Source organism: Lissotriton helveticus, chromosome 1_1 (genome assembly GCF_964261635.1).
Source record: "Lissotriton helveticus chromosome 1_1, aLisHel1.1, whole genome shotgun sequence".
NCBI lineage: Eukaryota > Metazoa > Chordata > Amphibia > Caudata > Salamandridae > Lissotriton > Lissotriton helveticus.
Window position 1 is genome coordinate 454,681,372 of NC_136057.1, and position 18,280 is coordinate 454,699,651.

Genomic DNA, 18,280 nt, shown 5'->3' on the forward strand with positions numbered 1-18,280 from the left:
TATTGGCTAATATCCCCAGAGGTGGTTGGGTGGGTGATGGATCTACTAACATTGCCGCGCACGCTTTCCGATCATTCTCCCATAGTGCTTCGGTTGAGGATCCCGCGGGAAGGGGGTTATGAAAGGCAGTGGCGCTTCCCTGGGAAGGCTTTAATGGATCCAGTTTTCACAGAGGAGCTCAGGGAGGCCATAGTCGACTATTTTGACTTAAACACGGGCACGGTAGACACCTGGGCTGTTCTCTGGGAGGGATTTAACGCAACCATAAGGGGTGTATGCATCGCTAAACATTCTGGAATGCTACATGATGTACGGGCTACCCTCTCTCGCATAGAGCGCGACATAGCGACGCTGGATGCGGAGCAGCTTCAACAGCACACGGAGGAACGGGAACGTAGGCGCTTACAACTGATGATTGAGTTTAGGGAGGAGGCAGAACGAGAACTCCGATTCTTGGCCAGATCATACACGGCCAGACAACATGGGGAGGGTGACAGACCTGGCAGACTATTAGCACACCTACTCCGTCCCCCTCACTCCTCTTCCTACATCACAGAGCTTAGAGGACAGACGGGAGACATGGTACGCACCACGCCTGAGATATGTGACACCTTTCTATCCTACTACACCAAACTATACACCTCCACATTATCTGACGATGCTGCTGAGAGAGGGGATTATCTGAATGAGATCGCAATGGTGTACTTCGATAAATGGATGATAGATTTTTTGGCGGATCCCATAACAGCGGATAGTGTAGAGGAGGCCATTGACTCCATGAAGAGTTCTTCGGCCCCTGGGCTAGATGTGTTTTCAGCCGATTTCTACAAGGCTTACAAAGATCTACTGGTTCCCCATTTGGTAGAGATGTATGCCGAGGCGCTCAAAACTGGTTGTCTGCCCCCCACTCTTAGAGAGGCAGTCATCGTGCTCTTACCTAAGCCGGGCAAAGACAATACACTTTGTGACTCCTACCGCCCACTGTCCCTACTGAATCTTGTTTATAAGATCTTAGCAAAAGTTCTCGCCATTCGCCTCTCGCTCCTGATGGAATCCATAGTTTCGCCTGCCCAATCAGGCTTTATCCCACACCGCTCCACATCCCTCAACCTCCGCACCCTATTTTCCGTCCTACACCGGGTAGACCCCGATACACCGGCGGCGGCGATACTATTGGATGCCGAAAAGGCGTTTGACTCCTTGGAGTGGCCTTTTCTAATGTCTGTGATGCGCCGCATGGGGATTCCGGAATGCTTAGTCAACACTGTTGAAGTATTGCATACTCTGCCCGTCGCTCGACTGCGCTTAAATGGTACACTCACTGCCCAGTTCCAACTAGCGCGCGGTACGAGACAGGGTTGCCCCCTATCCCCACTATTATATATTCTGGCTATGGACCCATTGGTCCATCATTTCCAGGACAGGCACTTACACCACGGCCTCCAGTTTCACACTGGCCCACTTCTTGTCTCGCTATATGCGGATGATACCATCCTCTATGTCAGGCAGCCCCAGACCAACCTGGAGCCCTTGCTCCTGGAAATCACCCGATTTGGCAAATACTCTGGCCTTCGTATTAACTGGCACAAATCGGTCATATTCCCGCTTACGCCCAGTACTGTCGAATGGCCCAACTCTTTCCCCCTTGCGTGGTGCCGAGACTCCGTGAAATACTTAGGCATCCATATACATTTGGACACAGAATCCATTATCAGATTAAATTACGGTACTGCGCTAGCGGCCCTTGAGGGACAGGTTGAGAGATGGAATAGACTCCCGCTGTCAATGGCTGGCCGTGTTGCTATCATCAAAATGATAGTGTTGCCGAGGTTTCTATATCTGTTCAACAATATACCTATACCCCTCACCAAAGTTTTCTCCACGCAGCTCCGCTCTTCACTCCTAACCCTGGTCTGGGGCAACAGGACCCCACGAGTAGCATGGCGCGTGCTAACGCTCCCATATGAACGAGGTGGGCTGGGCGTCCCAGACTTTTATCTCTATTTTCTGGTGGCGCAGTGCTCATACGCGTACCCATGGTTTCACCCTGACGCCAGAATTCCATATCTGAAACCGGAAGCCGATTTTGTGCTGCCGGGTTCACTATCTACCACACTCCCGTCGGGCTTCCCGAGAGATCCGAAGGATGTCCAAACGGTTTCAGCAACGTGCTGGGCATGGGGGAGACTGGGCCGCCTGGTAGATCTCCCGCAATTGTATTCCCAGGCCCTTCCGTTACCAAATGCCACTTGGCTCCCGATAACTGGAGAAACTGTGGTGCGACAAACATTGACCAAGTTCCACATAACCTCTATCGGGGATTTAATCCCGAAAGGTCATGCATTCACACTGACGGAGGATCACCGTTTCACTGAGAGGACATTCATGGACTCTTTTGTACTTACCAGACTGCGCTCCTTACTGCGCGCTTCCTTTTCCTCGTTCCCCATCCCCCCCGAGGAGATGAAACCCCTCACCTTTATCATTCAACATCCGTCGAGCGCGCACCTGGTCTCCAAATTGTATCGTATGTGCTGCGACCTCCTCCCCTCTCGAGATCAGGTTGTACGTGCTGCTTAGGAGGCAGACTTGGGATACTCCATATCGGATGATCAGTGGCTGTGGTGCTGTAGAGCGACCAAAAATGTATCCATCAATAGCAAACACAAACTTCTACATTTTAAGTTTCTGCGTAGGCTGTACTTAACACCAGCGCGGCTCCACAGGATTGACCCATCCAGACCTCATGCCTGTCCCAAATGCGGTGGCCCATCCGCAGATTTCGCACACCTTTCATGGACCTGCCCTAGGCTGCAGGACTATTGGTCCCGAGTACACAACACACTCAGTTCCATGCTTCACTTAACCCTGGCCCCAATCCCGGAGATCGCTCTACTGGGATATGTGGCTGAATTTCCAAAGTCAGTGCGCAGACTGGCGGCGCTGGGTTTTCTGCTAGCCAAACGAGAAGTTGCACTGAGATGGTGCGACCGACGTCCCCCACTACATAGCTCCTGGCTCCGGAGCATGGCACATTGCAACCTCAACAGTACCGAATACTCAGAAATGGTCCCTGCCACGTCCAGGCCGGTCGACATCTGGGGCCCATACCGTGCATATGTAGCAAGCACCATTGAGAATACTCAGCATACCCCTGCACCTGCGATGGCCCCGGAAGGTATTGGTTGAGGGGTGTGGATACGCCCTAGTGTTGACCATTTGATAGGCGCATACTTTATGGGATATCCCCGTTCCCCTTTGGTGTGGCGCCTCGTTGGCCTGGGAAATTGCTCTATATACGCACACGACTGAAGACGCTGAATGGTAGTGATTAAAGTAGATGTGTTCCCCTATCGTGGTCCTTTATCTCTATCTTGACCGCATAATTGGAGTATGTTTGGATACTTGTGCTATTAATGATTGTGACTAGAGTGGCACCTTATGAATCGTCATTTCATATTGCATTTGTATACCTCTCTTTATTTTTGTATTTCTTTTTGATAAAATATAACTAAAATTCAAGTATGTTTATTCATGAAAATTTTGGAAAAAGGTTCTTCTGTTCTGCCATGTCAGATATGTTTAGCACGCGGTACATAATATGTTACGGATATTAATACCACATGCCACCGGGCCTCCGGGCTGTCGGTAACGAGGCTGTGTTACTCCATCCTACACCTTGTTGTTGCCAATACTGACATGCTACCGGCCCCCGGGTTGTAGGTGCAAGAGCGGTGTACCGTATGACAAATGCAATAAACAGTTGAACACCAAAAAAAAATAAAAAAAAATATGAATTTCCCTGAATTGAATTCAGTACATTACTTCAATAAGGCAGGTTTATGACTTGATTACATCCTGTAAGTATAAAGTACCCTTTATAAACATTCTATAACACCTCATTATTTCGCACATTAGTTTTGCAAATCTCTCCCACAATTTACAAGTTTAATACATCATTCAGTATTTGGAAGCATAGCTAAAGTAAACCTTTACGAAGCACAAAATATGTGGCATCTGTTTTCTCATCAATGCGAGTACTCACATAATGCATTCTAATGTTAATGTCCATTTTCTTAATAGCTAAAACGACTTTATTCATACACGTATATGGAACTTATGTCATTGTTTATCGGCTATTGTTCATTTATGGATAAAGAAAACATATACCAATAGCTTTATTAAACTTCTCATTAGTTCATCTGTGGTTAGGTGTCATCGCAAATCTACGTGTAATATTCTGCATGCTTTTACGATGCAGTATCTAAATCAAATTTCATTTTGTGCATATTCTTAAAGCATTAAAACTCAACACACATGGTCATATCCATAAATGTTGTTATAAATTATTTTTCCAGAGTGAATTCACAGAGATCAGATGAAGGATAACATCCAAGCTCTATCAGTTGCGTACAATTGAGTGTAGCGACATACTTGTTTTCCCAGTAAGAGAAGATGAAAAACACTGCACTATATAATCTATTGGAAATGTTTGGACCAAAATGAAGTCGATTCCTCGGCCTCCACCCCTCTTCTGCTTCTTCACCTACACGTAGCCTGTACTGTGTCTGGTTAACACCAGCACTACCTTCAGCATGTTTACAAGCAACACCTTCCCTCTCACAGGAGACAGTGGGTCTCTGTCCTCAGAAGGGTGTCGAAGACTCTGGTATCACCCACATTGTGCTGTCTGTTAACTGGCACATTCTGAAATAATGAACCTTTTGTTTTACTGTACACATAACTTACTATTCCAATGCATGTTCAAAAGACGAATATGTCTAGGTCATACAAAAGACAAAACAAGAAGACATCAAAATATAATTCGTAAAATTCTGCAAATATCCCCCGCTAGAAGGGATAACTGACAGAATATCGGAAACAAAAATATTGTGTGGACAGAATATCTCGTCCAAAATTTTGAGGATCAAAATAACAGGACGGTAAGAGCAAACAGGAAAGTATAGATTTACGCTTCGTAACTCCACACCTACATACCTTGAAGATACATATATCGTCAAGGTACATTATGTGGAGTTATAGACAGAAAAATGTTGCTTACCTATAGAAAATTACTTTCACAATATGTTTGTACTCAACATTCTTGACAATATTTTGTCCACATGACTTTTTTTCTCCAATATTTTAGTCTAAACACGGCTAGAAGTCTGATTCTTTGCCACGGAAACAGTCTGCTCCATTGTGTGCCAACCTAGTATAGCACACACAGGATACAAACGTGAGCTCACACAAACCACATGTAACTCTACATACACACAAACAAAATACTTCAAGGCACACTTGGTTAGAAATAACTAAGATTTGAGAACCATGAGCACCAAGATTTAGTCTACAGAAACAAGGAGTGATGGAAATCCCAACCAGTTAATTTACTTTAGGTCCTTTCCTGACAGTACAGAAATAAGAACATTTTTCACATGAAGATAATACAAACAGAGAAAGTTAGATGTTAGCTGTTCATACATTCAAATGTTCACACATGATAATTTATACTTTTCACCTATTCAAGTGTTTTGTGTGAAAATGCCTTGGTTACTTATTAGTAATCTTATTATTCCAATTTGCTCTTTCACTTTGAGGGGAGGCCACCTCATAACACTGACCAGACTAAATAAATTGGGCTTCAGATATTGTTGTACCCCACTTTCAATGAGGGATAAATCTTAAAGGGCCTGATCTAGATCTTGCCGGTTGTGTTAGTTTGTCACAACGGTGACAGATATCCCGTCCACGGAAATATAAATCCTATTATATCCTATTGGATTTATGTTTCAGCAGATGGGATATCCGTCACTGTTGTGAAGAAGTTATCTGTCCGCCAAGATCTAAATCAGGCCCATAAAGTCTACAACCTCTTCATAAGTGTTCTCATTTCAATCCTTCATAAGCCTTGGGGATAATCACAAGCCTCGTGCTTTATAGACCCAAAACTAAAGCCGGCTCGCTGGTGACAAAAGCACACTTGACTTTAAAAGCTAAACCAGAATGGCACCAACTGAGCAGAGGCTAAGATAGAGAACTTAAACTCCAAAATTCTTTAAACACTGATCACAGCATACAAGGAGCTCACAGTGGTCCTTCTGACATTTCCAAAAAGGAGGACCCCAAGCTTTCACCGAGGGCGCACCGTGCATCTGGGGTCTCAACTGAGAAACCCCATTCGCAATGGACATAAGCCAAATCATATCATTGCGCTTAAAGGCTCAGTCCAATGGTCCACAGAGGGTTTCAATCCCAGTCTACATAAACAAAAAACACAGAAACGCTCGGTCATCACCATCAACATCCTATATTCTGGGTTAATTTGTCATCAATGTCTCACGTCCAAAGTACACATAAAAAGACAAATAGACCCTGGCAAAAAGACAGAATATGGGAAATAGTGTTCATGCAATATTATCAGATGAGACACTCCTTTCACCGACTGGACCCTCACTCTGCCGTTTTGCATCTTATTTACTGCTCTAACATAACCTTGAGAAGACACGCATCTCTATGAAAACTCTAAATATATCACATTACAGAAACCAGGTTGAATTATCACAAGAGCAAAGGTTGTAGGAAAAACATGCATACCTTTTAAGTGGCCTAGAAGCCAAATTTTGGACACCTAACTTTATTTCAATACGATGAACTGGGGTGATATGGTTAATGCAAAGGCCTATTACCACAATTTACCATCAAACCACTAGCAGTTGATGCACAAATGATAAACCACATAATTTGGCACGTCTTAAAGCAATTTAAATATTCTTCACCTACTAGCATTTAAAAAAGGCAAATTCATATCCCCCGTTTTCCTGTTTGGAGCTGAAGTTGAAATGAATGTGCCTGTAACATGTTTCTTTTGCACTAGTAATTGTTTTACCCATAATTCTGCCTTGGAGAATGTTGAGTTTAGATAAGGGAATAGATTCACTTTCTCGAAGCGAACGTTCTCCTATTCCAATATGACTTTCTCTTTCCCAAAGAATTACAATTTTAGTTTTTTGTTATTTATAGCCAATTGATCATTGAAAAAAAGCTATGTATTTACTGGAAAATAGGTACTCAAACGCAACGGAAATCTCAAAATGTGACCCCAAAAAATCTATTAAAAAATTATGGACATATCATTGTTTATATATGATCACTAATGGGTCACATTTTGAGATTTACGTTGATGACATCTGAATTCAACACACAGGCAGTGCTTCAAGGAACTATTTGTCAGTTGACAGATAGATTGTTTTAACATTATGGCACACTCTGGGGCAGAGTGTGTACCTTGACAGCAAGCAGACAGTCGAAAAAAGAGCTTGCAGGTGAAGAAAAGTCTCGAAGTGCAAGATAGTAACAGGCACCCATGTGTCAGAACAGTGGTTCTTAACTTGTGTTCCGGGGATCCCTGGTGTTCTATGAACCTACACAGGGGGTTGCTTACAAAATAAAATAATATGAACAGGTTAGGTGCATTTAAATAAAGAAGCAAAATGTTAAATGTTAAAGTGTCAAATATTCTGCAAATGAGAAGAACGTTGAAATTGGAGGCTGAAAATTATGTTAGTATCTTCAGATTGGTTTGTGGGAGCAGGGCAAGTGCCTCAAACAGGACATAGTGTGGATGATGAGTGGCCTCAATTGAATTTAGAAAAGCTACAAACTTCCTATTAAAATTTAAGCTTTAATTGTTTATTTTGGTTTGTCAATTAAATAAAATATTTCACAATTTGTGTATTTGTTGATAAATGCTCGTGTCTGTATTTTTGTGTATTGTTTTGCGGTTCAAATCATCGAAAATGCTTGGGCCAGGGTCCGCAGCTTCCAGCGGTCCACAGTTTCCAATAATGATCTAGTAGGGGTCCCCGGGTCCCGGTAAAGATTAATTGGGGGTCCACAGAAGTCAAAGGCTTAAGTAACACAGTGTTAGAATACAATGGCACCAACATACGTAAGAGAGAATAATGAACACCAAAGTTCTTCAGTTTGTGCCACAGGCCATTCTGTTTTAGTTGGTAGATACCTGGATGATTGCCCCTAAATAGTCCGAGGGAGTAGCCAGTGCGGAGCATAAAAGGACCAACCGCCAAGCCGGTAAATGGGATCCACCTGAATGTTCTGCTAAAACCTTCCGCTGTCTCAGTTTCTGTACTTCCTTACGACTCTGATGCTCTTCTACATCAGCAACAAACAACGTCTTTCTTATGATATCTTTGGATTGAACACAAAATACGGTCAGCAGGGCCCTCTCTTTTTAGGTTAAGCCTACTAAACACAGCATGTGAAGTCTGTTGCAAGACATATTGTAGGTTTACCAAGACAACAGAGAGGCCTGGAGCCTGCCCATTGCTTACAACTGGTTTGCTTTCCTGACACTCCTCACAGTCGACGCTTCTCGTTCATGTACCAGCTAATCAATCTTTTGATAGTCTGACTTCTATGGTTTTACTGTTTGGTTTTCAAGCACTACTTTTTTCTATTGGTTTAAGAATGCTATGGGAGTGCATCTGTTTTCCAGCTGTCCCCCTTGAGTACTTCTCCCCCCCGGTAATCCGTCCTGCTGTCTGTCATTTGTGTGCCCCTCCTCATCCCCCATGTTAAGCTCACCCTCATGTTCTTGCCCTGTTTTCTCGCCTGTGTGATTCTCCTCCCCCTGCTCCATGTTTCTCTTTCTCCTGTTGCTTCCCCCTTCATTCCCTATCACCTGTTGCTTTTCTTTCCCTCCCTCTGTGCTGCTGCCCCATATATGTGCCCTTGTCTCTTGCCTGTTGCATCTCCTCTCCATTCCGCCCTCTGTGCTGCTTCCATACATTCTCCTTCTTCCTCGCCTGGTGCATCTCCTCCCCACTCGTACCCTCCATATTGCTAGTGGCGTCACATCCTACATTGGTCTCCTTCCTCTCCCCCACCTGTGGCCTTTAGTGCTGCTTTCCTCCACCCCTGCCATCTGTGTTGTTTACCCCCAAGCCGGCTCTCTGGTTTGTATCGCCATACTTGTACTACAAAAAGAAAATGCCTTTGTACTACTTATTTTTTTTTTTTTATTTACGGGTCCAAATTGGTAAATAAAAAAATCCTTGCATCATTTTGTAGTGCCTACAAAATGCAGTGAGAGCTTTATCATAGTGCCTTTGTTTCCCTTTGATTTTTTTTGCCATGCTACACAGCATCTGGGATGATTTATAGTCAGGTTAAAAACCTACTGTCGAAGACAACAGGTCCCAAAAGCAAGAACTATTGGATTTGCTAATAGATACCAAAGTTGAGACGTATTGGATTTGTCAGTGCTGGTTAAAAGAGGCCACTTAAGAATGTCAAGGGAAAAATTCCTCGCTCGTTATTTTCACACAGATCATTTTACAAGAAATGGACTGGGGAACTGAACTCTTCCTAGAACTGTATAGCAAATATTCAGGGGTGAACACTGCTGCCCTGCATAATATATGAAAAGGAAAATAATGTGTTAACAAAATTCAATAAACCTGGCTTATTGTTAGAGAACATATATGGTAATAGGCGATGGTGCGTGTTGCTCCCATATGTCCTGGACAGAAGATCCTATAACGAAGAAACACCTTTGACTCCAATAATAAGGAAGGTGGGAGAAAGGTCCCTTTGCTGAGCAGACTGCATTAGCAGAGTTAAACACTACTCTCAAATAAGAGCTTTATGAAAGGGGTCATAAGATTTCGTTTTTGTATTGAAATGGGTGAACTCAAAAGACAAGCACAGCAAAATATTGCACATTAGGTACTTTTGACTGAAAACCAGCATTTTTGTGGCATCTTTAAGACAGCCTATGTGAACGCACATCTTTATTTTCTGAACAATAAAAGTCACAAATCCAAAATGCTATTAGAGAAAAGTTAAACAAAGGAATGAAAATGAATGTGCAGGTGGAATTAGTGACACCACTGTCTCTTTAGGGTGGACTAAGTCAAGCAAACAGCACACGCTACCTAATCAAAAAAAATGCTATAAGGCAGCCTAATAAAAGTTATCACACAGAAAAGTAAATGCATTAAAACAAAGACTGGCTCATTTAACTGTACCTATGAGGTCACATCTGCTATCTAATGAAAGGGATACTTCCTGACCCATCTTCAAAACCTAATGGCACACACATGGGGCAATGTAACCCTCTGTGAGATATTGGAAACTAAATTTTGACCGGCTGGCGCCAGAGAACGCCACTGAACTCCTTAAACAGAGACCCTGTGAGAGGTATAGGGCACTATCAAGTCCAAGAACGACTGCTGAACTCTCACTTCAATAGAACCTCTCACTGGAAACTCAGCACGAGGCAAACAAAACAGAAGTGTTTATTTTTCTGTGAAGATTAACACCAATTGGGGCCCAGCATTATGGGTGGAATCCGCATTACCAGAGTTGTGCAAATTCTACCTTGCCCTAGGATTTGTTTCCAGTGCAAACTTTGCCAGTTCAAAGATAGCGAATTTTATGTGAAGAAATAGCACAAGATTCTGGGTTTAATAGCTGAGAAGAGGGGAAAAACACGCAGAATCCTCATGCTATCCCCGGTGCTGCAGAACTCATAATGAGGAGGTAATACCACACTTGGGGAAAAGATGCCTACACAGTCCAGTTATCTCCCTTGGTGTAATAGAGCCCTGCCATACCACTCCAATAGGAAAGAAGGGCCACAGGGTGCAAGGAAGGTTCCCTTGTTTTGGCCCACCAATGATGGGAGGCAGAGCTAGTACATTAACTAAGGTCATAGGCGCTGGAAGAAAAGGTGCAGGCAGTGCTGTAGCATCATTTACTATGCTGGAGTTCAGGAAGATGATGGGCAATAAAGACGTCTTTAAATGTTGTTTTTATTTTGTCACATTCACTGGGCGTTCAAAGACAGAGGTCAAGTGTCAGACTATGTCTTCTTACAAATTGCTACTTGTTCTTTTAACCCCTTGGCTGCTGGGGCTATTCCCCTGCTGTGCTGGGGGGGCACGCACAGCGCCCCCATGCTCATGACGAGCTGAGCTCGTCATGAGCCACGGTGCTCCGGTGCTCATGACGAGCTGAGCTCGTCACGACCACGCCCGTTTAATGGAACGCTCAGCACAGCAGGGGAATTAGCCCAGAGTGCGAGCGTTCCGCGGGCCATGACGAGCTCAGCTCGTCATGAGCACCGGAGCACCGTGGCTCAGACGAGATGAGCTCGTTGTGGGCATGGGGGGGGTTAAAAGGGAGGTTTCGATTTACTTTTCATTCACTAACTGCAAAGTTAAAGGATTTTACAAAGTGAACTGTGCCACAATCTAGCTGGAAAAGCTGATATGCCATTTTGTACAAATATTTCAAACTATATCAGCATATAGGAAAGTACAAATGATTCACTTTTTTTTGTAATTCTCAAGTGTGGTAGAAAGACAGATCAAAACAAATACGTGATGCGCAAATGAAATATATTCACTTTAACCATTTTTGCACACATTATTGTTTGCCCTATATAGTTCCATCAGTGAAACTGTACGTCTGTTTGTCATTTACAGACAGCACATTTTCTATTGAAATTGCCACAAAATTTAGTGTGCTACCACACCATGCTGTAGTAATATATTTGCAACAGTCTGCTCTAAAATACACCACCAGCTACATACTTCACCCTTACCGCTCACCTGCTGCATGCAATTCCAACACTTGTTCTTTGTGTGACAGTTAGATTGTTCACAATACCTAGGACGTCAGTGATATCACATTAATGCTAGCACCTTCCACTCTAAAAATGTTTCCAGTAGCACTGGCTGACAGTTTGTTTCTTTACATTTGGCACGGGACCGTGTTGTGAATAGGGCTTTGGGGGCGGGGAGGGGGGCGGGGAGGGGGGCGAAGGAGGCGGCCGACATGCGGGAGGCTTGCTCCCCCTCCTGGGGGTTTTTGGGCTATTGGTGCAGCTCAGAGCCTAGTTGGGCTCTTTGGGCTGGGGGCCATATATGCGGCCGTTTTGGCTCTGTGTCACCATATCAGTAAGGTGACACGGCAGCCGGTTGGGGCTGGGTCAGCTGGGCATGGGCAGTTTAATCGATTTTAAAATGGCGTCCTTCCCACTACCGGAGGACCCCAGGGTGGCGGACGATATGCGCCTGCTCGCTGAGGCTGGTCACATGGATCTGATGCGCGTGGAGCCTGAAGCGCGGCGGGCAGCAGATGGCGTTGCCGTGGCGCTGTGGGCGTGTTCACTGCCGCGGAGACGGAAGGCCAAAACCATAAAGCTGGTAGGTGCAGGCGGCCCCCTTGGGAGTGCGGCTGCACGCGGGAACACACAGCGAGGAAGGAGGCAGGGCGACGCGCGGCGTCCCGTGCATTCCTTTATGCCAGGAGTGGGCGGGGCCGGCAAAGGGCGTTATGGGGTCACGACCTTTAGAGGATAGGGTAAAGGAACAGGTATGGAGGAAAGGGGTGGGGGCGGAAGGCACAGAAACAAGGATAGGCAGTTGGGGGCACAGTGGGGTCAGACGCCTTCTCTGGAGTTGGAGGGGGGGGGGTGGTTGGAGAGGGCCCCAGCAGGGCTCAGGCATTGTTGGTCAGAGGAGGTGTGTTGATCATGGGGTAGACTACCACCGCCCTTGGGACGGGGGTAGGAGGGAAATCGGAGGGGACATGAAGGGAGGGGTACCAGACAGGAAGGGAGGAGGTGGTCATGCGTCTGCCATAATGGCAGCAATGCTAGAGTTTAGTGACAGGGAGGAACAGGAAGTGGTTAAGGGAAGGGGCTGAGGGGAAGGACTAAGACACCGCCAAAGCATACACACACAGGAGGGATGGCCTTGTGGGATCCCTGGAACGGCGGGGCGCTCGGCAGGACCTGGCAGGAAACATTCGAGACGGACGGAGCAAGACGCCGGTGTAGGGGACAACACAGAGGGGTGGCAAGAAGGGGGGTGGGGCGTCACTGGCAGTGGTGTCCGGCGTCAGCAGGAACAGGTGAGAGCAATAACCCTGGTTTGCCAGACCTTACTTTTCAATTAGAGGTTCAGCAGGTGTAGGAGGTAACAGACTCCGGTGAGTCACATGCGGCTTTGCGTTACTGAGGAGAAGGGATGGCACTGTCAAAGGCTGGCAGCTGGACCACGGCGAGGGACGAACAGGACACAATCAAATGGCAGACAGAGGCGCGATCAGTGGTACAGCAACCCCGTTGGGTTGATGCAGCCTCAGGGGCAGTGGTGCGAGTTACAGGGCAAGAACCAAAGAATGGGTCGGAATGGTTCGTGGCAGTACAGCGATAAACAGGCTTAGAGCTGGAGGAGTTAATTCGCAGCAGACGGGAAAGGGTCCAGACACAAGCACAGGATATACTAGGAGAGGATCATCGGCAATTAGATTACGATGATTATGGCATTGCAGAAGGGGAGATTGTGGAGGACGATGAGGGAGACCAGGTAAGATGGGGGGGGCATATTAACAATGTGCCTAGTGTGTTACAGATGGAGAAGGAAAGACAGCGTTTGTTCAAGACAGCGTGGTACCACCTCTAGCACGATTGGTTAGGTGGAAGGATCCAGTGAGGATGCCGCCTTGAAGCCAGGTAAGGGTATGAAAGGGAAAGCTGTTTTAAGTCACATCAAAGGTAAAGTGTCGGTGGGAACAGATACACAGAGATGAGACACAGAAGGGAAGGTACGTCTGCTGAGAGTTTTGTACATAAAGGATACAGGGGTGGGTCCAGAAAGACAAGACTTGGACGTGGCTAAGAAGATAGGGGAGCAGTAACAAGTGGACAGAGTGAAGGGTGGGAGACAGCGTCAGGCAAGGACGAGACGACAGAAGACAAGGACGGGAAAGGGGTACAGGCAGACGAGACAAAAGAGAGCCATGAGATAAAGCTCAAGAGGTTGATACACATGGGGGTTTGTCAAAGCCACTGAGAGCACACCTCATGTCCTGTAATGATGCATGACATCATAATGTGAGATGTAAAAGAATGTCAAAGATAAAAGAATGTTCAGGGGACATTCATAGGATGCACTCGGACAGATATGGAAGCTGACTTACAAGCTCCAATAAAGAGATATTAATTAATGATATTTATTGAGTCTAATGGAACATTCATAGGATGCACTAGGACAGATATGGAAGCTGACTTACAAGCTCCAATAAAGAGATATTAATTAATTATATTTATGGAGTCTAATAGATTTCTTTACAATGTCTACCAAAGAAAAGTTTTGGAAAAGGGAGTATATAGACATGCTGAAGTTGTTGCATAGAGATCTAAGGGCAAAGGAGGGCTTAAAGGAAGAGGAGCTAGAGTTGGCCAAAAGACTTAAAGTAGCCATGAGCATTGAGAATTGGTTAACGGCATTCTTGATAGTCGCAAGCATATACTGCGAGCAATACTGAGACAGATGCGTCTCGCTGCTTGAATGCATGGATGTGATCAAGAGAGCTCAGGTTACATATGGGGGATAAGCTTGGTTCCATTACGATAAAGAATTCAGGGCAAGGCTTGCCTGGCATTCAGAGGCGAAGTGGGGAGAGATAGACGCAGATTGTTACCAACAGACAATAGGAGCGGTTAAGTTTGGGAAAGCAACGTATACGACCAGTGGGCCTCCTCTAGTTTACTGCCCCTTTCAGAACCGCTCCACCCGAGCGGGGGTGGGCTACGCAGCCATGGCGCAGGAGACGTACAAGCGGCCTGCTGGGATTTCAACAAAGGGTCATGCTCAAGGGAGCATTGCAACTTGAGAGTGCCAATGGAGCACCAATGGGTGTGCAGGTAGACACCCATTGGTGCAATGCTATGGAGCAGGATACCATAGACAGGGGCAGCAGTTTAGCCATGGTTGCACAGCAAAATGCAGGGGCAGGGAAGGCAGAGTAGCACAAGGCAATAAGGGAAAAGGCTTATACACACATTAAACAGCCATGCTTAGAGCAGTGGTTGGCATACTACCCACAAAAAGAAGACGCATCTTTATCGAGAGAAGGGTTCAAGAAAGGTTTTAGGATAAGGTATGCCAGGTGGGCAGACAATTTAAAATCTGTGAATTCACACAAGACAATAATGCGGGACACATTGTTCAAAGAAGTTGAAGAAGGACGCATGACAGGCCAATTCACAGTTTGCCCTATGAGAGACCTGTTAATTTCACCAATAGGGATAGTACCCAAGAAAGATACCGGACAACTTAGATTAATACATCACCTTTCATGGCCGGAAGGGGCCTCAGTTAACAATTTTCCAGTCGCTCAGGAGCAGCGGTATGGGTAGGTCGAGAGACTGGTTCCGACTGGGAATAGTGACACCACTGTTTGGGTGTCGATATAACCGCTTCACCAGATGAGGCCAGACTTCACACTGCTTTAGGTGGTCTCCATTCCCTGGGAGGACTTCCCCATGGGGAGTGACAGTGGCAGGTAGCATAGCACACTTACCACACTTTTATGTAGATAGCTTATATTTTTTTCACAAATTGGTTTATGCACGGTCCTGAAGAATCGCCAACGATCTTACATTGACAATTACAAGGCGAGAAACATGTTGACCATCTGGGATTAGAGTAGGTATTCTTCCACATAGATTACAGAAAACACTACCCCTCCTTTAGTATTTTATTTAGGTAAGGTACCCAACAGAATAAAGTCTTCCAGAGGAATCCTTAACCTATTTTAAAACCAACTGACACACATCTACATCTGACTAGAACCTCTCACCCCCACTGCACCTTTACGGCAAGGAACAAAAGATCTCCGAAAAAGATCCCCTTTAAGGGTGCCCGTTGGGCATTGCAGCGCCGGCCCAACGAGGAGCAGGCTCATATGATGAAGCATGACACCTAGCTTGCTGGGTGTGTGAGAGCCCTAGTTCCGAGAGGAGGAATTCCCCATCTCCTTTATTTTGACCCCTGTTTTATATACTTTACCAGACATACTAGTCTTGGTTTTGTTCAGTGAACAATATTTCACTTAGGAACTGTGTACTCTTCTTTGTTTCTCTTTCTGCTGGGGCCATATATGCGGCCATTTTGGCTCCGGGTCACTATTTCAGTAAGGTGAGACGGCAGCCGGTTGGGGCTGGGTCAGCTGGGTGTGGGTAGTTTAATTGATTTTTCCCTCTCACCCTTCCCTTTGATAGGGGGCGGGGGTGTCCAGGCGGTGATCCTGTAAAGGGGGGTTTGTGGCTGTTTTGTTATGCACAGGTGCGCTGGGATGAAGCTGTAGATCGGTTGTCACTTGAAGCAGGTGCGTGGCGTTTTGGTAACTCGGTGTTCCATATGTTTACAGGTTAAGTTTATGGTTGAGAACATGTTACTCAGGGAGCAGGCAATAAGGGGAAGTTAGCATAGGAAATGCTTATTTAGGAAGATGTTTTAGGACGTAGTAAGAGGTTACATGGTTAAAGTGTCAACAGTTAATGACAGAGTTGGGGGTTTATGAATAGTTGTAAGGGAAGGAAAAAGGGGAACCTTAGGGGTGGGGAAAAGAGGCATATTTGGGGAAAAGATGTATAGTGAGGTTTAGTTTTGTACAGCAAAGGCCAAGGGAAATGTTTTGTAAGGTGCACCGGTCTTCAATTAAGCAGCCTTTTTCACACATATAGAGCTTGTGTGGTCTGTGCTGCGCCCCTCCCCCCCCCCTTTGGCCCAAACTGGCACATCTCAAAACTGAGCAAAGATGAGGGTGGTTGCATTACACACAGAGAGGACGTGGTGACACGTTATGCTGTTTAGAAGGGAACCTAATAGCTCCACTATTTTAAAAACCTTGTTATACTGTGCCTCCAATACTTTAAACAGGGCATAACTTGGACAGTAAGATTGGGGGATCTAAATTTCAGATTTTCCAACAATCATGCTGGCATTTAATGTTAAATTCTATTACAGGACAAGCAGGTGCATGAGGAGATCTAAGGGGCAGTGGAAAGGGAGAGGAATGTTGATTGGTATGAGTACTGAGCGAGAGATAACACAATATTCTGTAGAATAAACATTTTCAAGAACAGAAAGGAAGAGAACGTATGCGTTTTTGTCTGTATGCATATAAAAGTTCCTGGTGAAATCCGACAGACACCTCCCCATACCCGAGTGAAAGTACCTGTACCAAACTATTTATCAGAAAATCCATTTATTAAAGGGGTGTAACACCCCAAACATCCCTCCTGAAGCTGCGCCCCTGAACACCATGAGAATTCACAAGACTCTGGCAAAATACATCAGTTGCCTACTCAAAGACAAGACGTACTATGGAATTTCTATCAAAGCAGTGTATAACCACGCACAAAAACTACCTGCAAGCAGGAGAAGCGTGATGTAAGAATCAGCGGGCACAACTTGTGCCTCATAATAAATGTTAACATTAAATGCATGCAGGTGTTACGGTCTGCACACACTATCACACTCGGCGCCCACAAAGAAGCTCCCCGTCTTCTACATGGCAAATGCATGTTCACTCAGCGAAATTAGGAACCAACCCTTCCTACGGTGCTTCTTAAATGCAAAACGGAAAAGTAATAAAGGATGACACTGCGCCTGAGGTCTGTTAGTGCCCAGCACAGGTCCAATAAGGAAGGGAGATCCACGCCAGATTTACACAATAACCGCTTCCTGTGTAAATGAGTTCCAGGTCGATTTACGCTGTGTGTAAACACATCCTTGGAGCGCATCCTGGATATCTGGCATGAATCCAGCCGTAATGACCCTTGTTGGACAGCCCTGGTTCACAATAACATGCCTGGTGTAACAGGTGGGACTTGAATGCATTATCTTGTGACGTGTGCTCCCAATAGCACGTGATCTTGGATAAACAGACAGTGAGCATCTTAGTAGCTATTACAAACAAGTCGGTCATGAACAATCATGCATACTGAAGAAAAAAACATGAGGCACACACTGTCAATGTGGACATTTTAAATACTGATCATCAGAGGCGGACGGGCCAACAGAGAAGCTGGGACATTGTTTGAGGGGGCGCAGTCTCTGAAAGGCTGGTGGGGCTGGCAAAGTCAGTCGCGTTAGAAAAACTGACCCGGAAGTTTTATTTTATACTATGTAAGAGATGATTTGTTGACTGTTTCAGGGGCGTAGCTATCTCTAGTCAGCAGGTGCCGTGGAATCTGTTCCATGGGTATGAAAATCCCATAGCCCGCCAATGAACCTAAAAAAAGTGACTGGCTGTGCCCAGAGGAACCCCGTGCCGTGCCCTGCTTACTCTGTGAGCCAGTCCGCCCGAGTGCGTGCCATCTGCTTACCGCTTCCCCCATGCGTGCGGTGTACTAGCCCGGAAGCCCGACCAGGGCGTGTGCGAGGGTATTCAA

At 45.6% G+C, this 18,280-nt stretch overlaps 1 protein-coding gene across 3 annotated transcripts in view; it reads right to left on the reverse strand.

Moving 5' to 3' along the window:
• Nucleotides 1–18,280, reverse strand: part of PRR5 (proline rich 5) — a 621,995-nt gene that overhangs the window by 404,489 nt on the left and 199,226 nt on the right. The gene's annotated exons all lie outside the window — the stretch shown is intronic.